Here is a 12,329-nt window from a genome sequence, read left to right on the forward strand (position 1 = left end):
GAAGACCCAAAGAAATAGGAGTTAGGAACAAAATACTAATTTTATGCTGAGTTTGATAGATGAGCAGAAGCATGACTGGACAGGGTTGTGATCTAATGTAACAAACTGGGAAAGAGCCAGGCCTGTTAGTTCAGATTCTTCTTCCCTTCTCTGTGTTTTCAAGATTATGGGGGCGGGGCTCCGCGCAGGCCCCACCCGTGCGGGCGCCTAGCTCCGGCCGCCGCGCCGAGGCTGGTGCAGGGGCGCCCCCAGGACCGCGCGCCGGGCCTCCGGGGTGGGCGCCCGCCGCTAGCTCCCGCCACTGGCCGCGCCCCGCCACGCCCCGCCACGCCCCGCCCGGATTGCGGGCCCTGTGGAAGCGCGGACCGCGCCCAGGGATGCTGTCGCCTGCGGCCACGTCCCGGCGGCGTCCAGCGGCGCGCCCGCAGGAAGCGGCGGCCTGCACGGCCCGGCGGCCACCCCCGCCTCCCGGGGCCCGCGGCCCTTCCCTCGGGCGTTTGGACCGGCCTCTCCCTGGGCCAGCGGAAAAAGGCGCTGGCCGGTCTGTTGGGTTGCGCTCCGACCCCTCGGTACCGCCCGGGGATATCCGTGTGGGCTCTGGATGTGCTCAGGGTCTTTGGGAGCTGATCGGGGCCGAGGGGAAGGGGGCTTGTCTGCGGCAACGCTGTCGCTGCTTGGTCGGCGCCGCCTACGGCGGCTGCGCCACTTCCAAAAAAAAAAAAAAAAAAGATTATGGATGTTCCTTTCCCCTGGGAAAGAAGGAAGGTTTTCTTTAAGTTAGTTTTGAGAGTCCTTTAACGACCCGCTTCGGGAGAGAAGGTGAGAATGATGTTCCAGCTTCTGTTGTTGCCTCCAATCACAGTGTACCAGATTTGGGGGTACCATGCTCTGAACCCTATCACCTTAAAGACAGATAAGACACAGATTCTGCTTTAAAGTAATTTACCATAAAATGACACGTTTTAAAATTAGGTCAGGCTTAACTTTGTTTCTTTTTAAATACAAAATGGGCTCTTGCCTTCCTGGCAGCCATGTTAGGAGCTACTCTCCTCTGCCAGGTTCTTTGGCCAAGAGTTCTGCCTCACCTCCAGCCTAGAACAATGGAGTTGGCCAACCATGGGCTGAAACCTCTGAAGCTGTGCTGTGCAGTCATGTACATAATTAGTATCTTAATCAGTGGTGGTTCCACGTGTGCAGCAGGGGTCCCAGAAGATTATAATACCGCCTAGTGACAGTTGTGACACTCATAGCCAACATAATGTCTTAGAATGATGCACTACTCATAGTAATGCACTGTAAACTCACCTACTGTGCTGCCAGTTATATAAAAGAAGAACACATACAGTTATGTACAAGTACACAATACTTGATAATGACAATACACAACAATAGTACTGGTTTAAAAAAAGAAAAAAGGTTGGGGCATCATATCAAGACATCAGTAGTTGTTGAAGGCTATTTTCCCATCATTTTATTCTTTATTCAAAACAATATTGATACAGATATGCTGGTGCACACCTGTAATCCCAGCCCTCAGAAGGTTGAGGCGGGAGGATCACAAGTTTGAGGACAGCCTTAGTAATTTAGTGAGATCCTCTGCTACTTAGCGACACCCTGTCTCAAAATAAAAAATAAAATAGAAAGGCCTGGGGATATAGTTCTGTGGTTGAGCACTCCCAGTTTCCTCCCCATAACTAAAACAACATCCACAACAACAATATTGAGAACTTCAACTAGTATCAATCACGCTGGTTTCAGGGCTTTCCTGTGAGTGGAATATTTGGAGAATGCATCTGTAAAGATCTGACCCTGTTGACTCCCCCCCCCAGTATTGGGGATTAAACTCAGGGCATTTTACTACTGAGATTAATTTTTATTTTGAGACAGGGTCTCCATAAATTGCCATGGTTGTCCTCAAAATTACAATTTCCTCCAATCACAAGGTACCAGATTTCAGGGTAGTGTCTCAGCCTCCCACCTCAGCCTCCCAAATTGCTGGGATTACAGGCATGTGCCACCATGGCCTGCTGACCCTGTTGATTTTTGAGCATTTTGGTAAAAAAACAAAACAAAACAAAACAAAAAAACAGTCATTTGATTCAAAAGGAGAGGTAATGTTCTGTGGCTTTTATCACTTCTTTCAGAGCAGAAATGATTGGAAGTCATTACATGTGACAAACTTCTCTCCTTGAACAACTTTGATCATGCTTCTCTGTGGTCCCTCCCAACCCCCATTTCACCAAGCCAGTTCCCTTAAGAGTCATGGTTACTCACAGTTTACCTGTGCTTCACTAAATTTCTTCATTGACATACATAGTGCTGAGCAGAAATCACAACACCTCATTGCCCACTGCAAGTGGTCATTTCTTTTTGTCTCTGCCCACTCATGGGTTCCTGTGTTCAATTATGTCAAGAATCCTGCTAAATCAGTTTGACCAGAATGCCCCAACCTTGGGATCTGACAAATTCCTCATTCTCTACCATCCTCCAGGTGATGTCTAATCACCCGATCTGCTTCAGGAAGACTCCTGTGAAGGGTCTAGAGTTGGAGATCTGTGGTAAAGCACAGGCATGAGGCCCAGGGATGGATTCCCAGCAAGCGCTCGCGCACGCGCGCACACACACACACACACACAGACACGATCCTATTGACATCAATTTAGCCAGAAATCCCCCCCTTACCCTTGATGGTCTCATTTTTGTTATTGTTCATCTACTGACCCTGTCTGCCCTGCTCCTTAGCATTTGATACTTTCATACCCATTTTTCTTTGTGGAATTGAGCCCAAATACAACCTCTTTACCTCTGTTAGTCCTGAATACAATCTGTTCTCATTGCTTTATCTGGGCAGCTCTAGTTTTTCTTTAACATATGCAATCATCAATAGAGTCCCCTATTTCAACCAGGTTTAGTGGGCACATAGTGTTTTCTTGTTCAATTGTTTGTGTAACCACATCAAACAAGATGGAATAATTCCTTTTGGACAAAATAATTATTGCAGCAATTTTTCAGTCATTACCTTTGCCCTGTTGCTGTAATGTACAATTTATCTTTCTTAGAAAGTACACACAGATTTTAGGGAAACCCATTTGAGAATAATTGTTTTAGTCACAAATTGCTACTTTTATCTTGTGATTTGTGAGAGATATGGGAGCTTCAGGATCCTAAAGGGGTAATTGTCCAAAGTCTCCTGGAACAATACTAATTAAATTAATAGCTATTGTGGGAGGGAGAATATGGTAACTACCACAGTCATAAACCAAATGCAAATGAGAAATGAAAACAAAGAGTTAATCCATCAACTTATATATGGGTTGAACTGGGGATTGAACCCAGAAGCATTTTACTACTGAGATATTTAGTTATTTATTTTAAAATTTTATTTTGAGCCCTTTATTTTATTTGATATAGGGTCTCACTAAGTTGCTAAGGGTCTAAGTTGCCAAGGCTGAATGTTTTCTCTGATAAGCTGATGTTGATCCATAGTGGAGGGGGAGCAGCTAGGGAAGAATGAACTTTGGATTGTGCAGAGGGGAGTAGAAGGAGAGTGGAGCTGTGGGGATGGGAAGGATGGTAGAATGAGACAGACATTATTATCCTATATGTATGATTACATATATGTATATAATATATACATACATTCATATATACATACATATAGATACATGTACATATATGTATATACATGTATGTATATATGTGATTACACTACTGGTGTGACTCAGTATCATGTATAGCCAGAGGAATGAGAGTTATGCTCCATTTGTGTACAATGTGTCAAAATGTATTCAACTGTCATGTATAACCAATTAAAACAAAACAAAACAAAAATTAAGTTGCCAAGACTGGCTTCAAACTTGTGATCCTCCTGCCTCAGACTTCCAAGTAGCTGGAATTATAGGCATGTGCCACTGCATCAGGTTAATTTATCTAAATAAAAGAAATGCTGTTTTAATATTATATTCAGAGACGGTAGAAATTTTGATAGAGAAAGATGGGGGCTTGCAGTTAAAGAATTTTAGTCTTGTGAAAAGGCAAAGACAAGAAATAGATGGTAGAAATGAAGACCTGAGGAGTTTTAGAAATTTATGTAGTGGGGGCTGTCTCTGCTAATTTTATTGCTTTTCTGCCCTCTGCTGATTAAAACAGGGAAGAACAGGCTGACATGCTAACCTGATTCTGTAGTCCCGGTTACTGAGGACAGGAGGCAGGATTGCTGGAGTACAGGAGTTCCAGGAAAGCCTGGGCAACACAGGGAGAACTCGTCTCAAAAAACAAAGCACAGTGGTGTAGCTCAGTTGTAGAGCACTGGACTAGCATGTGTGAAGCCTTGGGTTCTGTCCTCATCACCACAAAAGCAAAACATAAACAGGGAAGAACAAATCTATTAAAACATAAGTGGTTCATTACATTTCAAGAATCAAAGAATCTGTTGCTCTTCTGAGAATCTAAACATTTTCACTTGTCGGGCACGGTGGAGCACCCCTGTAATCCCAGTCTGAGGCAGGAGGATCACGAGTTCAGAGCCGGCCTCAGCAACAGCAAGGCGCTAATCAACTCAGTAAGACCCTGTCTCTAAATAAAATACAAAATAGGACTGGGGATGTGGCTTAGTGGTCGAGTGCCCCTAAGTTCAATTCCCAGTACCCCCCCCAAAAAAAAAATATTAACTGTCCTCCAGGAAATAATGCACACACTATTTTGCATATAATTTCAGTTGCTTCATGGAAAATTACTGAGTAATTAAGAACACTTGAGGCCAGTAGTTTTCCTTTTTTTTTTTTTTTTTTTTTCTTCTTAACTCTGTATATAACCCTGGGAAAGTGTGAATATACATGAACTGTTTTATAGTATTCAATTCCTTTTAAGGAACTTATTTCACACATAATTTCTATTTTTCCCAGCCCCTATATCTAAAGCAGCCTTATTATTATAACTACCCTTCAGACTATTCTCTACACTTCAGCTGCAGTGCTTTTTCTAAATCTGTGTTCTGGTCCTGTCACTTCCTTGTAGTCCTGAATTACCTTTGGCTTTAGGAAAGACAATCCCCTGATTTTCCCTGGAGCACTCCTTTCGTTTTTGTTTGCCTTACTCCAATTAACTTTATTATTATTATTTTGTCCAAAAAACAATGGAGACACAATTCATATGCTGTAAAATTTATCATTTAAAAAAGTGTACAATTAGCTGGGTGCAGTGGCACACATCTTTAACCCTAGTCATTCAAGAGGCTGAGGCAAAAGGATTGCAAGTTCAAGGCCAGCATCAGCAGCTTAGCAAGACTCTGTCTCAAAATTTAAAAATGAAAAGAACTGGGCATGTAGCTCAGTGTTAGAACTGACCCCTGGGTTCAATCTCCAGTAGAGAAATTAATTCATAAATAAAATAAAGTATATAGTTCAGTGATTTCCATAAGGTATGAAATCTAATTTCTATTATTTAATTACAGAATGAACTCCTACCATATGCAGCCTTTTATGACTGACTTCTCTTACTAGAAATAATCCAAGATTCATCTGTGTTGTAGCATGTTTCAATATTTCATTATTTTTTTTCTCTTTTCCAAACCAGAGGCTCACACATGCTAGGCAAGTACTCTATCACTGAGTATATCCAGCTCACCTTACTTTTTTATTGTGAGACAAGGTCTTGGCAAATTGCCCAAACTCGCCTTGAATTTGTGACACTCTTTCCTCAGTCTCCTAAGTAGCTGAGATTATAAGCATGAATCATTGTGTCCAGCCTTTCATTCCTTTTTTTATAGTAGATTAATATTCCATTGTATGGATATACCACCATTTATCCAACGATGGACATTTGGGCTCTTTCTAAATTTGGGGGTATTGTCAATGGTGCTATTATGAACATTTATGTACAGTGAATATATGTTTTCTGTTCTCTTAGAATTACCAGATTGTATGGATACTTTAACTCTTTGAAAAACAAAATTTTTTTCCAGCATTTGAACCATTTTACATTTTTGACAACAATATGAGGATTTCGTTTATTATTATTATTATTATTGTTCTGGGGATTGAACCCAGAAACATTCTAACTACATCCCCAGCCCTTTTATTTTATTTTATTTTATTTATTTATTTATTGGCTTAGGGGGGTGGTTGTACCAGGGATTGAACTCAGGGGTGCTCGACCATTGAGCCACATCCTCAGTCCTATTTTGAATTTTATTTAGAGACAGGATCTCGCTGAGTTGCTTAGCACCCGGCTGTTACTGAGGCTGGCTTTGAACTCGCAATCCTCCTGCCTCAGCCTCCTGAGCTGCTGGAATTATAGGTGTGCGGCCACCACACCCAGCTTTATTTTATTTTTGAGATGGGGTTTCACTGAATTGCCTGGGGTTGGCCTTGAATTTGCAATTCTCCTGACTCAACCTCCTGAGGGAGTACTGGCATGCACCACTGAGCATAATTTCTTTTTTTCCTACTGAACATAATTTAAGGTTTCAGTTTTTCAGTATTCTCACCAAAACTAGTTGTTGATTTGTGTGATGTTGGGATTGAACCCATGACCTTGCAAATGCTAAATAAGCACCTATGAGCAACAATCCTAGTCCTCCCCCTTTTTTTTTTTTTTTTTGTTGTTGTTTTTTGTTTTTTGTTTTTTGTTTTTTTGTTTTTGGTAACTGGGATTGAACTCAGGGATGTTTAACCACTGAGCCAAATCTCCAGTTCTTTTTATTTTGTATTTTGAGACAAAGTCTTGCTAAATTGCTTAGGGCCCTGCTACATTGCAGAGGCTGGCCTCAAACTTGCATTCCTCCTGCCCCACCCTCAAGAGCTTCGGGGATTACATACCAGTGTGTGTCACCACACTCGGCAATATATTCTGCTGGGTGCAGTAACATACACCTATAATCACAGTGACTCTGGAAGTTCAGTCAGGAGGATGGCAATTTCAACCCAGCCTCAGCAATTTAGTAAGACCCTCAGCAATTAAGACTCTCAGTAATTTTGTTTTTCACTTAGTCAACATTTATTTCAAGAACTGAAAACATTCACAATAATCAAAATTCAACTACTGTAATTTCGTATAATAAACACTTAATATAAAACCTTAAAAAAGTAGACATAATTAACCCCTAAACACACTATATGATTTTCAAAAGCAATGGCATTTAACAAAATGTAAGATGACAATAAAACATCAAAAGACTTCCACACACTAAATAAGAACATAACAGCATCAAGCTGTTCAGACTGAACAGTCTGTCTTTACACTTTCCATGTTTGTTTTTAACTTTGTTTCATAAAGCCAGTGATAACTGTGGCTTCTTTCAAGTATGGGATTTCTGACATTAAAAATTGTATCTTCAGAGTTGTGGATGGAGCTCAATCACAGAGCACTTGCCTAGCATGCACAAGGCCCTGGGTTCAATCCTCATCATATATATATGCACACACACACACATACAATTTTTAAGAAGATATAAAAAAAGACACAAATAGCATTGTTTGTCGTAAATTGAAACATAATCTGACTGAATTTATCCATGTATCCTTTTTCTCCAATAGCTTTAGATGTTTTTCTTAGGGACTTTATGTTTATTACCATCAGTAAGTATGACGTATTCATGTAGATTAGGAAAAATAATGTACAATGAGTTTTCTTTAAAATCACCTTCTACTTGCTTCAAACTATCCTCCCACACCACACCACCCCCAGTTTATTGTTAAAGAGAACACTGATGCAGTGTACTATCTGAGGAGGGCACAAAGCAATCTATAATTTTAACTTTCGTTTGTTTGGTTGGTTTTGGTGGTACTGGGAATCAAACCAGGGCCTCACACATGCTGGACAAGCACTCTGCCACTGAGCTACACCCCTAGGCCAGCAACGTGTAATTAATTTCCTAAATACCAAACATTTCAATTTTCTGCCAATATAAACAAAAGGACTCAAGTGACCAAAAGTTATAGTTGGTAGGAGAAAAAAAGACAAAGGATGAATATTTTTAAATAAAATTTTATTTACACCATTCCCTCAATTTACAAGTGCTTTTCAGGCTAGCATTAAATCATATTGTGCATACACCACTAAGACAGTTTAGATTTGCTCTGGAACATATAATCACATTTAAAATAAATAATCTTCTAAGTATTTCATAGTTCAATTTGTTTTTCGTTTTCCTGGAGGGAAAATAAAAATTTTTTGTTAAGAAACTGGGAAACACAAATGAACAGTTACATATTCATTTATATCCTGAGGATGCCTAAAGATTTTTTTTCTGTTTTTTTCTAAAGATGCAATACAGATGTGCACCTGATGGAATGGAATGGTATAGACCAATGCAATCCTTATGGGTACAGTTTAAGGATACTCTGAATGAAAAAAAAAAAAAAAGAAAAGAAAAGAAACTGATGCTGGTAATTATTTAAAGAAAGAACCAGTGTCAACAAAAATGTTGACAATCAAAATTATATACTCTTGAAAGAGCACAAAAACCAGATCACACAGAACCAAAGACATTCATTTTACTTTCCAGAAAAACTCAAAGGCAGAGGGAATCCAGGCCACTTTAAATTGAGGCAGTGCTACATAAGAAAAGGAGACAGAATAAATTTACCTCAGAAGGGAAATGAGGAAAACAAATTTCCCAAAAGTGTTCATGTCTATACTATAGAGAGATGCACAAAATATCAGTTACAGTCTGTATTTTTTTCTGTTCATAGTAAATTATCAAACTTGTTTAATGCATTACTTTTATAAGCCTTCTATTTAGCAACATATGCTGTATACATGCTTGTATTTTACCATGAGAATTACAGTTCTCATCTCAAATCAGACTTATATACATTTTTATTTCCATTATAAGACACTTAATATCTTTCTAGTGATTCATTTTAACAACATTGATTTTTAAATGGTTCTTTTTAGTATGATAGCATGATGGTTTGAATAGTTGAAGCATAATAGGATAACTACACAGTAATGTTTAAACTAATTTACAGCTACAGGAAAATGTTTGATTTTTAAAATATAAGCAAGACTGCACAATTACAAACAGTGAAATGAATAAATAATTTTTTTTTTTTTTTTTTTTTATCAGTGGCCATTCATTATTTTGCTTTTAGGAACCTGGAAGAAATTGTCATCTTTGAGTTTCAAATATTCTGGTAAATCTAGTCGCTTCTTAGCTTCTTCAATATCACCTTGAATTGCTGAAATAAGTGACTCTAAAGAATCAAAGTTCTTTTCCGGTCTGAGGTAGCCAACAATGGCAACACTGAGGATCTCCCCATAAAAGTCCTCTTCAAAGGTGTGGATGATGTGAGTTTCCATGGACTTTTTCATATTCTTGTAGTATGAGTTCCATCCTATGCTCACCACCATCTTATGAACATCTCCACTTCCAACACTGGCCCAACCATAATAAATGCCAGTGGATACGTCAGCTGGAAGATTATCTACTACTTGTTCAGGAAAATTAGCTGTGGGAAGCCCAGCTGCTTGGAGCCGCGGCCCAAGCCCCGCACTACTCGGCCCGGCAGAAGTGCCGCAGGCTTCCCATGACGCCGCCGCCGGGGACGCGGGCTGCAGGCCAGTCCGCGCGTCTGGCGGAGCCGCTGTGGGGACAATGCTCTGAGCCCCGGACCAGCCGGGGGACAGGGCAAGAGCTATACCCGCTGGGTGCGCACGCCAAGTACCGGATGGCACCCACGACACGCCGCGGCGGGTCTCTCCCACCGCTGACCCAACAGAAGCTGCTGGACAACTCAGGAAGCGCTTCTCCGCCACCGGAGCTGCGGCAACAGCTGAAGGGCGGCTGGGGCAGGGAGGGCGGCTGGGGCTGCCGACGGTGGAGGAGGTCTCTGCCAGTCCACTCGGCCGGCCGGCGAAAGGACCCTTCCCGACCCTCAGGAATTTTATCTCAAAATAAAAAAGACTGAGGATGTAGTTCAGTGGTAAAGCACCACATGTGCAATCCAAGTCCCAAGAAAACTGAAAATTTCTTTAAAAATTATTTTCTTAACAGCTAATGATAGTGAGCATCTTTTCATGTACTTTTGCTCTATTTGTATATATTCTTTGGAGAAATGACTATTCAGATACTTTGTCTGTTTTGATTGGGTTACCTTTTTATTTACTTATTTATTTATTTTATTTTTTGGTACTCAGGATTGAGCTCAGGGATGTTTTACCGCTGAGCTACATCCCAGTCCTTTTTATTTGTCATTTTGAGGCAAGGTCTTGCTAAATTGATGAGATTTGGCTTAAACTTGAGGTTCTCCTGCCTCCACTTCTGGAATGACTGGGATTACAGGTGTATCCAACTCTTTTTTCACTTTCTTGATGGTGTCTTTGTCTCACAATCGCTTTAAATCTTGATGAAGTTCAATTTATCTATTTGTTGTTTTGTTATATACAATATATACAATGGGATATTATTCAGATATATAAAAGAAAAGAAATCCTTATGCTGGGAGTGTAGCTTAGTGGTAGAGCACTTTCCTAACATGAAGGAGACCCTGGGTTCAAGCCTCAGCACTGAAGAAAAAAGAAGAAGAAGAAAAGAAAAATCTGAATGAAATACAATATACACTACGACACAAATAAATCTTGAGGAAATCATACCAAGTGAAATAACACAGTCACAGAGAGACAAATTTTGTGATTCTTAGTTGAGGTATTCAATGTAGTTGAATTCATAGAAGCAGAAGTAGAATGCTGGTGGGAGGGATGAGGAAATGGGTGATTTTTTTGTTGTTCTTTTTTTTAACACGTGTAGTTTGAGTTTACTAATAGAAAAAAGTTCTGGAGATCAGTTATACAATGTGAATATTAACACTACTAAACTGTATATTTAAAGTGACTAAGGTGGTAAATATTTTGTTATATAGATATATATATATATATATTTACCACAATTAAAATCATAGTGATGTGGCTCAGTGATAGAGCACTTGCCTAGTGTGCATGAGGCCCTGGGTTCAATCACACACACACACACACACACACACACACACACACACACAAAGTGAAATTAATCCACCATAGATGTGTGAGTTTCTCTCTAGGTAGAGGAGGAAAATATCCTCATTATCTTTAATAGACAGTTATTACATAATGAAAACACTAACTATGGGGCTTGGAGTGGCAGAGTACTTGTCTAACATGCGTAAGTCGCTGATATCCCCAAGACTACAAATTTACCAGGTGTGGTGACACATGCCTGTAATCCCAGCAACTGAAGAGGCTGAGGCAGGAGGATCACAAGTTTGAGGCCAGCCTTAGCAACCCATCAAGACCCTCAGCAACTTAGTGAGACCCTGTCTCAAAATGAAAAATAAAAAGGGCCTGGTGTGTGGCTCAGTGGTAAAGCACCCCTGGGCTTAATTTTCAGTACCTAATAATAATAATAATAATAATAATAATAATAATAAATTAATTAAATTAAATTTTTAAAAATGGAAAAAGTAGCCAGGTATAGAGGTGTGACTATAGTCCCTGTTATTCAGAAAGCTAAGGCAGGAGAACTATTTGAACCCAGAAGTTCAGGGCCAGCCTGGGCAACACAGTGTGATGTCCACCTCAAAAAGCAAACAGCCTGGTGCAGTGGCACATACCTGTAATTTCAGTGAATGACAGGAGGCTGAGCAGAAGGATCACAAGTTCAAGGTCAGCCTGGGCAACTTGGTGAGACCTTGTCTCAAAATAAAAAGTAAAAAGGACTGGGATAAAGCACCCCTAGATTCAATCCCCAGTACCAAAACAAAAAACAAACAAAATAAAGCACTAACCATAAAAATTAGTCAAATTGATAAATTGAGCTTCACTAAAAGTTAATAAACTTATGCCTATCCAAAAACAACATTAAAGAAATAAAAAGACTAAAGGAAATATATGCACAGATATGACAAAAGATTTTAATCCCCACTATATAAAGAACTCTGATACTCAGTAAGGAGACAAAAAAAAAAAAAAAAAGAAAAAAAGAAAAATTCGAGCCTGGAGTGATAGTGCACACTTGTAATCTCAGTGACTTGGAGTCTGAGGCAGGAGGGTCTCAAGTTTGAGGCCACCTCAGCAACTTAGTGGTGCCAAAGCAACTTAGTGAGACCCTATCTCAAAATAAAAAATAAAAAGGACTAGGGGTGAAACTCAGTGGTAAAGTGTCCCTGGGTTCAGTTCCTAGTACCCCAAGCTGCAAAATTTAAAAATATTAGAAAATGGTCAGAATGGTTTAACTGACTTTGAAAAAGAAGATACAAAAATAACTAATAGACACATAAAAAGATGCTCAACATGAGTAATCATCAGGAAAATGTAAATTAAAATCATAATTAAATTGCTAAGTGTCAATGAAG

The 12,329-nt window shown here is 39.9% G+C and overlaps 1 pseudogene; it reads right to left on the minus strand.

The window, feature by feature from the left end:
* Positions 1-9,044: 9,044 nt before the first annotated feature.
* On the minus strand, positions 9,045-11,138 carry LOC124982772 (riboflavin kinase-like; annotated as a pseudogene).
* Positions 11,139-12,329: the final 1,191 nt, after the last annotated feature.

The sequence above is a fragment of the Sciurus carolinensis genome, chromosome 4 (genome assembly GCF_902686445.1).
Source record: "Sciurus carolinensis chromosome 4, mSciCar1.2, whole genome shotgun sequence".
Taxonomy (NCBI): domain Eukaryota; kingdom Metazoa; phylum Chordata; class Mammalia; order Rodentia; family Sciuridae; genus Sciurus; species Sciurus carolinensis.